Raw genomic sequence first — 18,116 nt, 5'->3', positions numbered from 1 at the left:
GGTGGAACATCTGCAGAATCAAGGGTGGGAGATTAACCCCGAGAAAGTGCAGGGACCGTCTCAGAGCGTGAAATTTTTGGGCATTCAGTGGAATCAGGGACACAGAGAAGTGTTGCCAAAAGTGAAACAAAAGATTAAGGAATTCGCAGTACCGCGAAATCGGAAGGAAGCCCAGAGTTTTATTGGACTATTCGGCTATTGGAGACAACATATACCCCATTTGTCTCAGATTTTGGCCCCATTGTACAAAGTTACACGAAAGAAAAATGCGTTTGAATGGGGAGAGCAGGAGCAGCGCGCGTTTGAATTGGCGAAAGACGCCATTCAGCATGCTTTGGATTTGTGGCCGATTCGAGAGGGAGACATTGAATTGAATGTGACAGTCCAGGGGCAGTATGCCAATTGGAGTTTATGGCAAAAACAAGGAAGAAAGAGGGTGCCCCTGGGATTTTGGACAAAGAAGTTACCTGAGGCAGGAGAGCGGTATACTCCCTTTGAGAAGCAGCTGCTGGCCTGCTACTGGGCCCTGGTTGATACTGAGCAAATTACACTGGGACACAATGTGATTTTAAGGCCTGAAATTCCCATCATGCAGTGGGTGATGAGTTCCCCAAAAACTCATAGAATTGGACATGCGCAAGAAGCCAGCATTATAAAATGGAAATGGTATGTCCAGGACAGGGCACGAGCGGGTCCAAAAGGGACTGCCGTTTTGCATGAGCAGGTAGCGCAGGCTCCAGTGGAGAATTCCGAAATGTTGCATGATGTACCTTCAGTGTGTGAATCCCCAGTAGGGTGGGGCCAGCCGTTCGCAGACTTGTCTGCAGATGACAAAAAACATGTGTGGTTCACAGATGGTTCAGCAAAATATGTTGGAGCGAAAAGGCACTGGAAGGCAGTGTCCTATAATCCTGTTACCAAAAAGCTTTTGACAACTACAGGACAGGGAAAAAGTAGCCAGTATGCAGAGCTTTATGCCGTGTATCAGGCTTTAAAACAGGAGCTACCCGGAAAATGTCACATTTATACAGATTCCTGGTCTACCGCCAATGGGTTAGCTACTTGGCTTCCCACGTGGCATGCACATCAGTACAAAATCCATAACAAAGAGGTATGGGGGAAGGAGTTATGGCAGGAGATCTGGGAAATGTTACCTCAAAGCACCGTGACTGTCTATCATGTGGACGCTCACTGTCCAACTGATTCATTAGACCGATGGTTCAATTGTCTTGCAGACGATCGAGCCAAGATTCAAGAGGGTGAAGTGGAGGCGCAGAGTTCTGATTTGGTGGGAATGGCTAAATGGGCACACCAGAAATGCGGACATCTTGGAGAAAAGGCTACTCACAGGTGGGCTGAGATTAGAGGGATGCATCTTCCCCTAGATTTGATTAAAACAGCGATCATTGAATGTCCCATTTGTCAGCATGCACAGCACAGACCGGTCCCACAGGTGGTGAGAGGCCAGCTAGGTAGAGGTAAATTGCCAGGACAGATTTGGCAGATTGATTACATTGGACCAATGCCAGTGAGCAGAGGGTGTCAGTATGCCTGCACTGTGGTAGACACTTACTCTGGTTATCTCATAGCCTTTCCCTGCAAGCGCGCAACTCAGCAGAGCACCCTGAAAACACTAGATCTGTTGATTCTGTACTATGGAGTGCCACTCCAGATTCAAAGTGATAACGCCAGCCACTTCAAGGGCAGACTAGCGCAGGACTATTGTGCACAATGCAATATTGAGTGGATTTTTCACATACCTTACTACCCCCAAGCAGCGGGACTGATTGAGAGAATGAATGGGTTGCTGAAAGAACAATTGCGTAAACTGAATGATGGGACACTGAAGGGGTGGAGAGATAATTTGTATGATGCTTTGCAAATTTTGAACAACCGACCCCTTACAAATGCTGAGACACCTCTCATGAGAATGCTGACACCTGCTTTACAGATTAATCCGTTTACAACGAGCAATACCATTGTGTATTGGGAAACAGCTCCAGGAGCTTTAGCCCCATATCGAGCTACACCAGAATCTGCAGGACTTGACTTACATGCTTTACACATGCATCGATTGAAACCTAGAGACATCACTCTGATTGAAACTGGGGTGGGAATTCAGATTCCCCCTGAGCATTACGGTCTGATCGCCCCTCGATCTGGGCTTGCCTTGAGGGGCATCCAAGTTTTAGGAGGCGTGATAGATGCAGACTACCAAGGCGAGTTGAAAGTCATTCTCTTGAACAGTGGTGACACAGACCTAGTGGTGCAACCTGGTGATCGCGTTGCCCAAATTGTCATTATGCCGGTTTATGGAGGTGTTGTTAAGAAGGGGAGCGCCCCAGCTCTTCTCACTGTGAGAGGCAAAGGAGGGTTCGGATCTACTGACAAGAACCCAGGGGCCAAAGTGTGGATTGAATCCCCAAATAACCCTCCTCAACCCGCTGATGTCATCGCCACTGGACCAGACAATGTCCTGGTAGTTATGCGACCTGGTCAAGACAAATGGGAACATGTTCCCGCTGACAAATGCTATCTGCGAGAATGATAATACGTGTTTTGTCCTTTGTTCTTTTCAGATCATCCTGTGGAGTGCCTGTGCCATGAGTGTGGTGTATGGAGCCCGTTCGGGAGACTCCACCGGGGAGCGGGAGGGGCTCATAGCCAAAAAATTCAACCGTCAGCCGCAGATGCCAACGCTGCTGCATCAACCGAACAATGTTTGGATTCATCTAGCGCAGGAAGTGCTGAATATATCTCACTTCTGTATTAGTAACATGCAAAGCGTTCAAGATTTGATTACCACTTGTCTAGTGGCAGTGCCCACTCCTGCTGCTGTATTATTACACATCTTTAACAATACAAACCAGGATGGAATGGTGGATGTGAGTGACGTTCGCTCCCATCTGTCACTCTATGAGTACTGCCGTCATTGCCCGGAGGTGGGCAGGCGGTTGTGGAGGAACATGACATCTATACTCACGTTTAACATCTCAAATGGGGATGTGTGCTATTCATTGACCTGTGATCCTATGAAAATAGGTAAATGTGCTCAGCTCAAATTGGAGAAAAGAGACAAAAACTTAACTGCTGCACAACGGACGTTGTGCCACTCACGGACTGACCTAACCTGTTTGAATGTAAATAATTCAATGTTTTGCCAACATGTGGTGCCTGCTGCCAGCCACATTCAAAATGTTAAGTTGCCTAAAGGTTGGCTCTTTTCTTGTGGTAATCTTTCTTTTACTTATATTCCAGCCAATCTAACCGGAGGGCCTTGTGCCTGGTCATGCTTAGGCTTTCTCATGTTTCCTATGGATACTGCTCTACACCATCGCTATACCAGAGACACTATTCAATTACCTACGGACTGTGATTCTGAAATTTCATTGCTGTCCAAAACAGAATATGTTAGTTTAGCTAGTTCTATCGTAGGGGTGCCAGGACTTGCAGTATATAATACCAGAGTTATTAATAAACTTGCATGTTTAGTAGTCAAGAATATTAACTATACATCAGCTGCCTTAGCTGAGCTGTTATTAGATGTACAGGGAATTAGAAGAGCTGCTTTGCAGAATCGCGCTGCTATTGATTATTTACTGCTTAAACATAACCATGGCTGCAGCGATTTTGAAGGATTATGTTGCTTCAATTTATCCGACCACTCCATATCAATCAACTCCCACATAGAGGCCCTGCATAAGTTGGTGAAGGGGGTGCAGCAGGATGTTGACAAGGGGTGGTGGGATTGGGCTTTTGGATGGCTGCCTAATTTAGGCCAACTGCGTTATATCTTTGGTGTAATCATTATCATAACAGTTATTTTAATTTCATTATGTTGTTGTATTCAGTGTGTGCCTAATCTTCTATCTCAGTTTCGCCCAGGAGCATTGCCATTTCAGCTTATAGGATATACTTAGTTGTAAGTTGGCCAAATGGTCCAAGGGTGGAAATGTATTGCTACATACACTACGTGCATGTGGCAGCACTACGTGCAAGGTAAACAGTGGTGCAGAGTGTGGACCATTGTCCTCTGCTTTCATTGGCCTTCGCTTCCATTTTGGTTCACGACTCCATTTTGTCGAGTCTGGTTCGGTGCGTAAGGCACTGTTCTGTGTTTTTCCACAAGCTTCGGCAAGCTGAAGGGTGGGGTGTTTTTCTGCTCAACTTCGCTCCATCTGCCTGGTACGAAGGGGGCTATTTACATTCCACGAGCTATCAGTTAGAACAACAGGGGGATGCGCCTGTACACAAGGAGGAATGCAAGCTTCACCTTGGAGTCCTCTCCTGGGAACTTGGCCCGTTCTGAGGAGACGTCTCGAAGGGTGAACAAGGTACCGCCGATTGCACAATTTGTAAAGGAGGGGGTCTTTTTCTAGAAAAGACTCCTGGGCGTTAGTAAATACTATAAAAGTTGGGGGCCTGGATGGGCTGGTTTAGGAACTATCTTCTCGGTTGGACGCAACGCCAGGAGGACTGATTGTCCCGAACAGAGGCTCCCTGTGTCAGCTGATTTGGGTTCCCCAGCTTTGTGTACGGCGGAGGGATGCAGACGCTCTTTTCGGTGAAGCTTTTCAATTTATTAAGTGTATTGTGTGTGCGCGCGCAATATGTACTTATTCATTTTCATGCTATTGAGCATTGAAGTATATTGTGTGCGCGCGTAATATGCACTTATTTTTACAGTAATTTTCATGCTATTGAGCATTGAGGTATATTGTGTGTGCTTGTATTATATGCACTTACTCTTGCAATTATTCACAGAGTGCTTATATCTTTATCATTATTCTCATGTTATTCTCCTGATGTATATATATATATATATTAGTGTGGGTTTAGTTTTGCTAGCTGAGAACTTGCCCCTTAAATAAACTTGATTATTCTACTTACGAAGGTGTTTGAGAGTGATTGCTTTACATTGTGCCTTAAAATATCCTGAAGTGCATAGTTTTGATATTCTGAAGAGTAAAGCAGCACAAATGCCTGTCTGCCAAATGTGTAAGAGCAAGTCAAGAAAGCAAAATCAACAGCAACTGATTAGGCCATACATGTAGATGAAGTCAGTGGAAGGTATACACATCAAAATGGAGACATGGTCAGTCATTTGTAAAAGAAGGTAGCACAACTGAACACCTCATGTGTGGACAAACAAAAACTCTAGCTTCCACACATGAGACAAAAGTGCTATGCATATTAGGGAAACAGGTCAAACATATTACATGCTGACATTGGCCAAACTAAGATGATATACTTACCATATCAAACAAAATACAATGCAATGGCACCCCAACTGGATAACCAACCACATATCTATACAGTGAAAATCTACCCTTGTCCTGGTTAACACCAGAACTTCCCTCAAAGTCAGATATTATCAGCCATAGTAAATGGTCAACAATCATAGTAAAGCACACACACATGAGGGCATGCAACACAAATTACGCAGGAACAACAAAACAGTAGACAAGTAATGAAATGACAGATATGTACAAAAAAAGATGGGTTTATTCATGTATAATTGTTGAAGAGAAAAGGCTATTGGCCAATCCAAATTTCAGCCCATGCACATGATTGTGCCCAAGCTTGACTCCAATCATTGCCAGGGAACATCCACAGGAAGGGACAACAAGTGGGCATGCAGGCACCTCAGGGATCATGCTTGGATAGGGTGGGGTCAGATTTAGGATATGTGTGTTTGTGTAGGGGTGGGCTGTTTTTTCAGGGAGTGGGCTTCTTCTTTGGGGAAGGAGTATGGATGCTTGCAGGGGAGGGAGATGTGAAAGGGGAGGTCTTGGTAATGGAAGGGATGGGCTGGGTTGTGGCTTGGGTATAGACGGGGCGGAGGTCACAGGGAAAAGGGCAAGGTCAAAAAATAAACTTTCCTTGATAAAACGGGTAGGGTCATCAGAAGGGATTAGGGTTTTGGAGGTTGAGGGAGTGGGTGGGTGTTGCTGTTTTTGGTGTGTGCATGTGTGAGGTATGCTTGAGTTTGGGTGGTATCTGGTGTTTATGTGAGTGTGAGCATTTGTGTATCTTGGGGGCTGTAAGGTGGGGGCTTGTGGATGTGTGTGTGGCTGTTGAGGTAGTATCTGGGGGTGTGGTGGATGTGGTAGATATGTCTGTGTGTGTCCGGGTGGTGTCTGGAAATATAGGCCCTCATTATAACATTGGCGGTACAAACCATCTACTGCCGCGGCGGCGACGGCTGACAAATTACAGTCACTGCGACTGCCACCCATCCGCCAATTTATGACCGTAGCCGGAATTCCGTATGTATGTATGTAAGTGTGTGTGGATGTGTGTGTGAATGGATGTATGCATGCATGGATGAATCTGGGCATAAGTGTGCATATGCGTGTGTTCGATGGTGCATGAAGGTGCATGTATGTTGGGGGGTCTGGAGTGGGGGGGTGGAGGGAACCAGGGGGGATGGTTAGGGGGAGGAGGGCAGGGCAAAGACCCCTATCAGTGACAGGAAAGGAATTCCCTGTCACTGATAGTGCCTACCACCATGGTTTTCGTGGCAGTAAGGAAGCCAGGAAAACCATGGCGGTAGGCGGGGTCATAATCCCGCAGACAGGCTAGTGACGGCCGCCTGGCTGGAGACTGAAGTTTCCAGCCCTGCGGCTGTTACCGCCGTGGTGGACGGAGTGGTACATTGGTGGTTTGGCTTGAGCCAAATCACCAATGTCGTAATATGTGGAAATTGACTACCTGTTGTCAGTACATTTCTCCATTTTACTGCCATCCACCAGGGTTGTAATGAGGGTCATAGTGTCCGAGGTGTGTGGGTCTGTGGGTTGTGAGGCATTGTCTATGGGTATGGTTGATATGGTGGATATCTCTGTGGCTATTTTGGTGGTATCTAGGGGTATTGTGTCTGAGGTGTGTGGACCTGTGGGTTGTGAGACAATGTCTGGGGGCATAGTGGGTATGGATGTGTCACTGAGTGTTGTGGTGGTGTCTGTGGTTGTGGTGTGTGGGTTGGTGGGGGTCATGGGGGTATATGTGGGAATGGTGGTTGTTATGGTGTGTGTGGGTGGCTGTTGAGTGCTTGCATGCCAATGTGTCTTGCAGTGCTTGTGTTTATGTGTACTGTTTGTGTGTGTTGAGATGGGTGCACGCAGATGTGCCTGTGTGCTTGGAACAGGTAGGGGAATAGGGAATTTGGATTGGGAAGAAGGAAGTGATGGTGGAAAGATTGTGGTGGTGGATGGATGGCTGCTGTCAATGAGGAGACCAGAGCCTGAAAAGATCTTTGTAGGCCAGAATCATCACTATGAATGCCTTCCAGGTGCACAATCATCTGATAGAGTTGGCTGGCCAAACCCGGAATGGCATTTGCCCATAGGAAATTCAGAATTGTAAACATCTGCAATTGAATGGCTGAAGTCGTGCAATCACAGTAGCCATTGAACAAATAGGATACCTCATCACCTTCAATGGTTGGCCTCATGTAACATTCCTCAGTTACCTGTTGTCATATAATAGTAGGGCAATGCCAGGCTCACTTACACAGATCCCACACATCCAGCTAACCATCACATCCCCAATAATACTGTATGAATAAATGATGGTCCAAAATCCTGCCATGTTGCTGACAGACGTACAGTAGCCTGAAGAAGGTGACATGGAAATACTCATGTCACAATAGAAACAAATCAACAGTGCTTACCTCACCATGTGTAAATGGTCCTAATAGAGTCGTGGAGGTTGTACTAATATTGCTCAGATAGATAACACATCTAGCACAGAACTGTACACTGGAAACAAATTGTGCAAAATGTCAGGGAGATATGTCTCCAAAATCTACAACACAATGAATCTGCTAGACCAGGGGAAATCACCTCTCTTGATTGGTACCCCCGACAATAACACAACAATAACATACTTTAATTGCATCAGTAGACGCCAATAGTCCTTTGAATGTTGCAGAGACACAAGGATTCCCAAGTACTTGTAGAAGGCCCTCAACATGTTGCCCACTGGGAAGCCAATCACTGCCTCCATTTTTATGATGCAACCACAGATTCTCTTGGATGAATGGTTCCTTCATTGCTACAAATCGTTTCATGATGAATGTCAACAAGCCTTCCCTATTTCACATGTGCAAGCCCTTTGCTACCTGATGCCACATCAATGGCATGGAAATGGACATTGTGGTTAAAAACCTCTAGTCCTACCGTTCATGTCCTTCACTGCTTTGCTAGTGGTACATGCCAAATTGCATTGAATTACAGGTGAGAATATGTGTGAGCCACCAATCAATGGTGACACACTCCTGTATGTGGCACCTCATGAAATGTAGCCCCATGACATATGTCCAATTCCAAACACACGTTGGCATGCACACATATGTGAGGGAATACAGAAATCATGCCATGAATTCAGGTAAACCATGTATGAAACAGCAATGAAAATGATTTGTTGAAAGTGAAAGGAACACATGCTAACAAGTAGGCAAAAGGAAGGACGGCAACAGTGATGTCACACACATCATGTCAATGGACGTTCCCCACTTAAAAATGGAAAGTATCACTCTGTAATTGCACCTAAAGAGCAATGTATGCTTAGTCACCTGTATGATGGCCACCTTCACATGACAGACAGTAGTGAGGCATCAGCACTTGTGACACACTGAAGACAAGTGGCCTCTGGGTGACATATGCCAACATACTCACATGAGCAGACACATGGCTGAGGGCAGTGATCAATCTAGTCATTTTGTTTGAGTCGTCATACTGAAGAGTAGTGGACTGTTGTCTTTAAATTACTCCCATAACAATAAACAACATGACCTTATTGATCACTGTGTTGACCCTGGATAGTAAATTGTTTATGGACTGTACATGGTTGTATTGTAGGTCCCTGGGGTAATCAATTTGGTAATGTGACAGATAGGAACATGCCCTTGACTCACCTCTTGTGGCTGATGTGCTCCCCTCAAATGCCTATCAAGCTCAGGGTAGGCCACCACCAGGATGCGGGCAATTAGGGGGTCAGGCTCCGATGTGCACCCTGCCCACATTGGGAGCACAGCCCCAGGTATCTCAGGTACTCCCACCTCTTCTGACAGTGGGTGCACTGATGGCTATGGACCTCCTGGGTCCACGCCTTCTGGACGATGACTCTCTAAATCTCCTTCTTCTGATGGACGTTGACCTGTATGGATGCAAGAGACAAATTAAAAGGTTACATTTACCCAAATGTTTGTATCACACGCATGTCAGAAACACCAAGCATAAACATTTGGAAAATGTCAACACACCACAAGTGTAAAGCACACATGCTCATGGGAAAAAGGGACATGACTACATACTTTTGGAGTTATCTGCACACAAACCCTCTACCCTGCTCATGGCCCACACTGACTAAATAAGCCTGCTGACATCAGGTAGCCGAGGCCCAAACAAAAGGTACTGTGATGAAACAGTACACACCATAGTGGCTTCTGAAGGGTAGACTCCTTTGGTCTGACTGGACTAACACATTAACACTCTGCAAGATTGACTCAAAGCATACAGTCCCCACAGGCAACTACCATAGTATAGACTTCATCCTTACACTTGAGTGACAGTGAAAGACTCATGCCACTTCAGAGTGGGTTTCTGTTGTTTGTACCTATACCACAGAACATACATTCAATCATATGTGGAAAACCTACAGAGATGGCATCCAACACACAAAGGTTTATTTTGTGTTATTCCTGCTATGTAGCCAAGCTACTGAGTCATATGTTCGCCTCCCTGGAATGTACGCGCTATCTGCACTGTGAGTTTGTCAATTGTGCAATACCCTGGTACTGGACAAATATCACTTATGTGAGATGAAAACAAAGCTGTGGCAGTAAGGAACCTGGCATGAGTCAAAGACACCCAGTGACAATGATGCAAATGTACTAGTACAGCGATTTACATCAATACCCATTCCTAATCTAGTCAATGGACTGAAACATTCAGAGCAAGTTTTGCCACTTGAGCATCATATTGGCCGCATGACAGGATCTGTAGGTCTACATGGAGAAGGAACAGTGCTATATTTGCATAGCCACAGTGACTTCCCCACAGCCTGGACTAGGTACAATACTGGGAGACAGATTTGACAAGCCCTGGTCACTGCAAGCTAAGCATACTGGCCCTACATAAAACTCACATTTCCCTCTCTTCTATGCATGCCATTACATCATGTGGCCATCATCAATGTGGCTTGTGTGGCAACCTGAAGGGGACAGTGAGTCATGGTGTGCCTTCTAATCAGCCATGTGGCAAGGCCAGATGTGGGGTGGAAGACATGTGGCACAATACACATTACTTACAAGATTTTCAAATGACTCAAACAAGATGACTACACAGCTCATGCTGTCTTGCACGTACATGTTGTCTGACATTTACAGTCATCATCTTCCAAGAAATGTCATTGTATGGGAGTAAAGTCTCCTTGCCTCAATATATGCGTCCAACAAAAAGAGAATCTAGGGCCTCATAACACATCACACAACACAGTGTGCATGTCCAAAATATGTAGCACTGCTCTCCAGTACCTGCACCATGTACATCCCACTGATGCCACACAAACTGCAACAACAGACACACAAGAAATCTAACTGCCACACAGGGACACACTGTAGCCTGTGAGAAGGGAAAGGATGGTGTTGAGCATAGTCAATTGTGCCTATGATATTTTTACCTGTTTTTACCAACGGTGTTGAGCCATAGAGCTGACCATACAGGATAAATACTTTGTCCGAAAGCTTCTCTCGAGAGAAGGCAGCTGCCTTTTCACCTTCTGACCATGGCATGATTGCTCTCAGAGGAGATACAACAGCTGAAGTGGTGGAGGTGTTGATGTCAGCAGCGGCACAAATTAAGTGACTGATTTTGTAAAACGCGGCATACACATACACCACGTATGTGCTCATCACCTCTGGCAGCCATTGACCCAGGACTACCACAGGCAACGTTAGCATATGGCTTTGTCCACCATGGTTGGTACCACACACTGCGAAAATGAGTTCCTCTGGCTGTCGCAGGTGGTTCCTATTGTCTAGTGGAGTAGGTCAGACACCCACCATTTTGGAAGTTGGAAATGAAGTATATGGCATCACAATAACAATATATTTGCTGGATTATCACAAACATCCTAAATAAGTCTTGTTGTGTAGGTCCTAGCACAAGTGCTAGTGTAGTGTGTTGCTGGGCACAGGTGGGATATGATGGCGGTGCACTTTTCACTCCTGCTGACGCTATTTTTGGTGGTCAGAAAATTTAAAGGGGCAATTGAATAGCAGATAGTTTGGTGTTGCAGGCATCTATGTTGTGGACACATGTCAGCTATGGGGGCACATTTGTCCCTTGTGTAGGTGACAGCCGTGTTGTGTACTGGGTGTAATGCATTTCAAGCCTGAAATGCTTTGTCACATGATTTTGTTGGTATACATCATGTATGCTGGTGTAGGTACAGTGACTAATGCTTTCCCTCATGTATTTTCACACATAGGTACCCGGGCAAGGGAGGATGCAACAAGCTCTAGTGTAATGTCCATTGCAGAACCTTCAAACCATGGTGGAATGCCACATAATTCAGTACCATTTGAATAGGCAAACCATAGCGGATTTATGCCAGATCTGATGCCTGAAAACACAAATCCAACATGCATGCCATCCATTGTGAGACTCATGGCAATATTGCACTTTCTGGCCACAGGGTCCTTCCAACATACAGTGGCCATATCTGGTGGTATGTTCCAACTTATTTTTAGTCATGTGTTGAGAGATTTCCTATCAGCAATGTTGAAACACACTGACAGCTCAATCAGGTTCCCCCGATGTGAGGATTTAGCTAATAAGAATGCTAACTTCTATGGTTTGGCTCACCCCCCACATGTGGTGGGGACCATTGATGGCACACATGTTGCCTTGGTGTCATGGCAGGCTAATGAATAAGTATATTGCAACAGGACAAATGTCTATGAATGTGCAAGTTGTCTGTTTGATCACAAGCTGATGACCTAATTAGGTACAACATTCCCAAGGTGCATCATCATTTAAACAGGCCCACAGGACAGTGTGAGTCCATTATTATTTTATGATAATCATTGTTTATACATTTTTAAGCCATTTTGAACATCTTCAACTATTTTGATTCAATTGTAATGTTCTAAAAGAAGAAACCATAGATATTCTTTCATATTGTATTGACAATGTGATGCTTCCAAGATGTAAAAGTCCATGATTTAATGGCTTCACATTAGATGATCCATGTTTCATCCACAATATTTTATTTCCAGATACAATCTCTTCTTCAGGGGTAACTGAAACAGGAATGTTAAAATGCGATCAGAATCAACATAGATAACTTGTTTCCCTCAAACATACACTCTCGATAGCTCAGTGCTGCTGTTTGTGTGCCATGCGCTTTCATGATGCTAATCTCCTTGATCTCTTCGACGCTGGGCTGTGGATCCAGGAATAAGTGCAGAGGAGCAGAGAATCCCTCTCTGCATCTGGAGACCTCTGACAGCAAGTGATCACCTCAAGATTGGAGTGGATTTAAATACCTGCTTCACCTGACCACACCCAGTCTGAGTCACCTAGCCACACCCAGTCTGAGTCATGAGGCTGCTGTACTTGGCCACACCCAGTCTGGGTCATGAGGATGCCACAAGCTCAGACAACAAGTTGACACGTGCACTAGATTCCTACACAAGATCTGAAACAAGCAGTGGCTCAGGTAAACATTTCTCAAAGGCAACAACAATCATTGCCCATGAAAGGGCAGGCGATTTACTTTAGGTACACACTTTACTAAATGCCAGATGTGGGTTCTGGAGCATATTGAGGTTTGCAGGTCCGAAACTGGGCTGGTGGTTGGGGTTACTGAAACAGGGCCTCCTGGCCTTAGCAGTCCGGTTACTACCTCTACTTCGCGACACTTGACATATGGTATCCTCCCAGCTGAGTACACATCAATTGAGAGATAACATACAAGGGCATTTGGACAAATGACCACTTGGCTGGTGTTTGGAGTTACTGACACAAGGCCTCTTGGGAGTTGCAGTCAGTTCACTCTCTACTACACACCTATAAAAGTGGTATCCTACCAGGTGACTACACTTCAATTGATAGTTACCAAACAAGGGTATTCAGCTGGTGGTCGCAGTTACTGGGACAGGGCCTCCAGTATTCCAGGTATTTGGACAAGTGAACACTAGGCTGGTGGTGGCAGTTACTGAAACAGGGCCTCCTGGCCTTAGCAGTCAGGTTATTACCTCTACTTCATAATACTTGACACATGATATTCTTCGTGGTGAGTACAATTCAATTGAGAGTTAGCATACAAGGGTATTTGGGCAAGTGACCACTAGACTGGAGTTTGGAGTTACTGGGATATGGACTCTTGGAAGTTGCAGTCAGGTCATTCTCTCTATTACACACACTATACAAATGGTGTCCTACCAGATGAGTATGCTTCAATGGAGAGTTACCAAACAAGGGTATTTGGACAAGTGAACACTGGGCTGCTGGTTGGAGTTACTGAAACAGAGCCTCCTGGCCTTAGCAGTCAGGTCACTACCTCTACTTCATAAGGTGTGACATATGGTATCCTCTCAAGTGAGAACAAATCAATTGAGAGTTAGCATAAGTAGGAAAATACCCTCTTTTTGGCATGGTTCCACCCACTTTTTGTCTGATGTCATTGTGTTTTGACTGTTTTCACTGGGATCCTGCTATCCAGGAGCCCAGTGACTGTGCTCTCTCCCTCTAAATTTGATTACTTAGGACTTTGCACACACCACAATTGGCATACTGGTTCTCCCATATAAGTCCCTAGTAAATGGCACTTAGATACCTAGGCCATTGCGGCACAAAGGGTTTCCCATGGGCTGCAGCATATATTGTGCCACCCATGGGAGCCCATGCAAAATGTGTCTGCAGGCCTTCCATTGCAGCCTGCCTGAAAAGGTGCATGCACTCTTTCCCTAGAAGTCACTGCAATAAGTTACAATAAGCGCCACCTTAAGGTAGGCCCTCCTTGCCCAAAGGACAGAGTGGGGTGCAGGTACCTGTGTGTGAGGGCACCCCTACATGAGCAGAGGTGCCCCTGCAAACTGCAGCTCCATTACACTGGACTTCATAATTGCAAAGTGATTCTGCCATCTAGAATAGAAGGTGGGCAGAGGCCCCTGGGAGCATCTGATTTGCCAGGTCCGGTAGGAGACATCACATCCCCTTCATGATAGGCGGTCACCCTGCCAGGTAACCAGTTCCCCTTCCTGGGCTATTTAGGCTCTTCCTCTTGGGTGGGTCCTCAGCTTTGACGTTCAAGATTCCAGCAGGACTCCTCTGGCCACTGGGACTGCAACTAGACCCTCCAGGAACCAACAATCTGCAACTTCAGCGATGACTCCACTCTGCAACATTGTTTCTCCGGCTCCTTCCTGGAACTGCAACATTTCCTCAGCTGTACATCCTCTGAGGGGAACAAGTCTTGAGTCTACACAAGAAGTAAGAAGGAATCTCCCTTGAAGTAAAGGAGTCACTCCCACTCATTGGCAGGCACCAACTGCAATGACGGCTGGCTGCGTGCATTTTCTCTCCGCTGGAGCTGCCTGGGTCCTGCATCACAGGTGGTGGTCTAGAATGTTCTAGTTGGTCCTCTCTAGCAGCTGTCCAGCTTGGGATATGGTAAGCCCTTGCAACTCCTTACAGGGCAGTACCCTTGTACACTGTGACTCTTGCATCTACCAAGGCTTGTTTGTTCTTCCTCCAAGAGATCTTCATGCTCCTTGTAGTCCCAGCACTCCCTCCTGCAAAGCACAGTCTCCTGCCTGCTGCTCCAGCGATGTGGGACTCCTCTTCAGGTGTGCAGAGTGGGCCTCACAGTGACTCTTGTGCCTGCTGCCAGTGGTTTGCCTATGGGGGATGCCTCCTCTTCTTGTGACTCTCCCAGCTGCTGAGGTTCACTCCAGACTCCCCTCCTTCGGTCTAGTCCCTTGGAGCTTGCTGGTCCTCTTCAGCCTTGCAAACCTTCTTTTCTGTCTCCTGCATTTGTCAAGGCTTGTTGGTGGTTTTTCAACACCACTATCTGACTGCATCTCCCCGAATCGGGACATCACTTGCATCATTTCTGAGAGTCCTCTTCAGCTCCTGTGCTGCACTGCTGAACTTCTTCGTCCACTGTTGACCTGGTCCTGCTTCCACATAAGGATGGGTAGTGGCTCCTGCCACAACCAGACACTCCAACTCAAACTGGACTTGGTCCCCTTCCTTTGCAGGTCCTCCTCTGTCAGGATACACCTTTGGGTTCTTCCAGTCTTGGTTAGGTCTTGCACAATCCTTTCCAAAGTCCTGTTGGTTTTGGGGAAAACCAGGTACTTACCTCTGCTCTCAGGTAGTGGGCGGTCACTCTGGTACTCACCTATTGGGGTCCCTAGTTCTCCCTGCTTTCTTCTCCCAGTTCCACTTTTTTTTAGTATATGGTTTGGCCCTCCCCTAGGACCCGTACTATTTGCTATTGCTTTTACTACTGCATATTGTTTTCTATTCTATTTACTGATTGCTAGTGTGTATATAATAGTGTTTTTATTTATCTCCAGTTAGGGGATTGCCTATCCAGTATTCTAGGATTTGTGCTACTATAGTAAAATACCTTTATTTTTGTAACACTGTCTGGTTCTTTTGATGTGTGTAAGAGCTTTGTAACTATGGTGATATTGCATTTGCTTTGCATATCTCCTACTTAAGTCTTGGCTGCTCAGAGCTACCTCTAGAGATCTCTGGCTTCCTAGACACTGTCTACATTTCACTAATAGGAGATACCTGGACCTAGTATAAGGTGATAACACCATAGGTGCTCACCACGCACCAGGCTAACTTCATACAAGGGTATACTGGGCTGGTGGTTGGAGCTACTGAAACAAGGCCTCCTGGCCTTAGTAGTCAGGTCATTACCTCTACGTCATAATACATGATATATGGTATCCTCCCAGGTAAGTACACTTCAATTGAAAGTTAACATACATGAGTATTGGGACAAGTGACCATTGGGCTAGTGTTTGGAGATACTGGCACAAAGGCCTCTTGGGAGTTCCAGTCAGGTCACTCCCTCTACTCCCCAATACTTGACAAATGTTAGGAATTACATATCTGTATGCAGGCTGCATATAGGTTTGAGCATACATTTACATTTTGGATTTTTGTTTGATATTGTGAGATTTACAGCCACCATTTGGATATATGGCATATAATGTGCATCAGTAGATGTGATGTTGGTTTCCATAGTACACACTGACAGTGTTAAAACTCAGATACTCTGGGTATTGAGTATTGGAAAGGGACATGAACAAGACAGTGGCAAAAGCTGAGCTGTGAGCATGCATGACATTGAAGTTTTGTGACAGTTTTTGTGTTGTAATGGTTAGTCCTGTCAAGACCTCAGGATGCAGGACCTTCTCCTCTCAGGAAAAGAGACATAATGGGGCACTGAGAGGGCCAGCACCATTCTTCTTAGCGTCCAGTTGCTGCCTGGAGACCAGGGAATGGACCTTGCCCCTGAGGTTGTTCCACCTCTTTCTGATGTCATCCTTTGTGCGGAGGGTGGTGCCTACAGCATTCACTCTGTAGACTATCCTGTTCCCCATTTCCATTTTTCTAATGAGAGTAGTATCCAAACAATTGTGGCTCTACTGTTATTATTTCATCCACCATTCTTGACTCATATTCTGAAAAACAGGGATTTTTGGAACGTGACATGGTGCACTACTAAAGTGGGTGACAGGGACTTACTTCACAGGGGAAGTGCAATAGAGAGTGAATGGACAAATAAGGTGTGCAGGGTGTTCTATGGGATGGTGAAAAAGGGGTGCCTAATCTATGAAAAATTAAAACAAAACTGGTGGTAAGGGTTCTTTGGATTCCTGTGATAATACAAAGGACTGTGCTCTGTGAAAGGGTGTGTTTTATAGTATGATTTGCAGGTATGTCTACCGGACCAATGTGTGTCAGCTGTGTTGTTTTTTAAAGGATCCAATGTGTGCTTGTTTGTTACTTTGCTTGATGGATACTGTAGAATTGGCTATTTGCCACAAGGAGACTGCAACCGGACTGTGTGTCAAGAGCTTGGTGGTTGGCTGTGGCGCTGACAGCACTAGGGGTCAGACCACCTATATACAAGCTGCTGTGCTGCTGCTGGTCTGTTTTTTTTCTTGGTGGGCAGCAGTCTTGCCTGTTTGCATTGTAATACTGCAGTCTGGGGACCGCCGGCACAGCAGTCTTTTTAGGAACACTAACATCGCTGTCTGGCAGGCCAACTGCCAAACTCGTAATCAGGCCCTAAGTGCAGTTAATGATGTTGTCTGCATAGGATTCAATTTTTTTGCCACCTATTAATATAGTAGGTACACTCTGATGTTTTGATTGCAGATGCTCAACATCTTGAACAATTGTGATAAAGTGGTATATAAGAGCATGTTTCATCTACCCTCCCTCCTTTCGGGCAGCTGAGTAGAATTGTGCCACATGGAGAACTCCACATACAACAAACACAATTTGTTCTTACATGTTGCCATAATTTAGTGCTACCACAAGCTGGTGTGCTCAGCTGCTTGCTAATTTTATCTTATGTAAGCACCAGATCTGCATCTACCTAGACTGTAAGGTTAGATTTAAAATATTATGCCTGAAAGGCACTATATAGGGTTGACATTCCACAAATTAATCCACAACATAGTGTAAAATACACAAAGCTGGAATCACAGGTAAGTTTTATTAGTTATAGTAAGATCTATTACACTGCAGGTGTTTCATCCCGTAGTTATCTTTTCGGAGTCCGTGCAATGTTGAGATGTTGCGATTATACTCTTACAGGTCAGCTCACACTAACTCTAATTGTTGAGTGTCTTAATAAAGATTGATAATTATCTGTACCAGCTATAGCTCATCAAAACTTAACTTTTATAGTTCTACCTCAGATTTGCAACCTTTCCGCTGCCTGAAAAGCACAGTGATGGCAGTGAAAAAACACATCACCATCTCCTTAAAGAGAGTAGATATTGGAGACAAGAAGTAAAAGGGCCAAGTTGGATGTATGAATGAAAAAAAAGTGAGAAGCAGAGCCTC

This window comes from Pleurodeles waltl, chromosome 4_1 (genome assembly GCF_031143425.1).
Source record: "Pleurodeles waltl isolate 20211129_DDA chromosome 4_1, aPleWal1.hap1.20221129, whole genome shotgun sequence".
NCBI classification, from domain to species: Eukaryota; Metazoa; Chordata; class Amphibia; order Caudata; family Salamandridae; genus Pleurodeles; species Pleurodeles waltl.
The sequence above is the reverse complement of the archived record's forward strand: the minus strand, read 5'-3'. Positions refer to the sequence as shown.